At 41.8% G+C, this 1502-nt stretch overlaps 1 long non-coding RNA gene across 1 annotated transcript in view; it reads right to left on the reverse strand.

Annotated features, from left to right (window-relative positions):
• Positions 1-279: 279 nt before the first annotated feature.
• Positions 280-1502, reverse strand: part of LOC106884329 (uncharacterized) — a 13536-nt gene continuing 12313 nt past the window's right edge. The window contains exon 3 of the long non-coding RNA XR_001411232.2: positions 280-380. This is a non-coding gene — a long non-coding RNA (uncharacterized LOC106884329). The remainder of the gene's footprint in view (positions 381-1502) is intronic.

The raw sequence follows: 1502 nt of genomic DNA on the forward strand, positions 1-1502 counted from the left end.
AGAGGGTTGAGGATTTTGGGGGAGGGTTGAGGATTTTTGGAGAGTGGGGACAAGGATGGGGGCTGAGGGCAATTTAGAAATTCAAGGATAAAGAGATTTGAATGTGGTGGTGGTGAAATTTGAGTAAGTGTAAAGTATGCTCAAACTGTGCTCAAAGTGTCAACAGTTTACCCAAAATGAGGTAAGAGCAGACTCAAAAGCAGGAATTATTTTAGCTGAACTGGATTAACTAAAAAAAAAAAATCATGGAATCCACTGTAGGCAAAAAGCAGTACTCACAGTTAGTTGTTATATAACTGACAATCTTCTCCAAAAGAGAGAGATAAATGCTCTTGTTCTCCTTGGTGATGTTCACTTTCATGAATAGGTCAAAGATGTAACTGGAGAGAGAGAGATAGAGAAAGAGATTGGTGAACAAAATGGTAATAATTCTTTCCATTGTAGGCACAAAGTTTGGAAATTTTAGAGAGGGGGTTAGTTGACCTTGGTGGAATTTAAAATCAGAACATAAAGATGAAGGAAATGCTGCTAAACATTTTGTCTGTTGTGCTAACAATTCTGTAAGCTCACTGCCTTGTTATAATAATAATAATGATAATAATAATAATTAATTAATTCTGGTTTATTGGCCACAAGGGCTAATATAAAGTCAAAAACATGAAAGGACAAGCACAGGACAATAAAACAAAGGGTTTTGCAAAAAGAAAGGTCCGTGTGCTGAGACCCCCCTTCGGTCATGACTGACCATGGGATTGCACCTAGAAAGTTACCCTCCTAAGCACAAGTCTGGGCAAAGTTGTTTATGGGAGACCAGCAGTCGCCCATGCATACCGGTCTCCCCTCTTCACGCCACAGATGTTATCCAAGGGAAAGGCAAAGGCCAATACAGCTTGGCCCCTGTGACGCCGCAGCTCATTTCCACAGCTGAGTGAACTGGAGCAATGTGAAATAAAGTGTCTTGCTTAAGAACACAACACACAGCCCGGTCCGGGATTCGAACTCAGAACCTCACGAACGTAAGCTTGACGCTCTAACCACTAAGCCATGCACCTTCATGTGCAAACATTTGATAACAACGAAAATATAACAAGTACAAAACTCCCAATGGGGGAGGTGATTTGAAGGTTACTCATGGAAAGACCCATAAAAGCTACGGGTGCCTGGTCAACAGAGCGAGAGCCCTTTCTGTTTTATACCTTTTTTTTTTACAGGTGTATTCTCAGAATTGGTCTGTTTATACTGGCCATTCTTCCGACATACACTCACCTTTCAACAAATTTGCTACAAGACAACACTTCCCTCTCTATCTCACCTTCCTTTTCAAGTGGAACTTGAAAAAGTTGATGAGGCCTTGGCCAAAGAGCAAAGTGTCCGACTTTAGCCCTTTCAAACGGGTCCACCATACCACCTCTTTCGCTATAGCCATTAGACAAAGGAAAATTGCCTTGCCCTCCCGGTTAAAGGAGGTCGGCGGGTCAATTTTCACTATGGATTCACCTGAC

The sequence above is a fragment of the Octopus bimaculoides genome, chromosome 23, assembly GCF_001194135.2.
Source record: "Octopus bimaculoides isolate UCB-OBI-ISO-001 chromosome 23, ASM119413v2, whole genome shotgun sequence".
In the NCBI taxonomy this organism is placed as follows: Eukaryota; Metazoa; Mollusca; class Cephalopoda; order Octopoda; family Octopodidae; genus Octopus; species Octopus bimaculoides.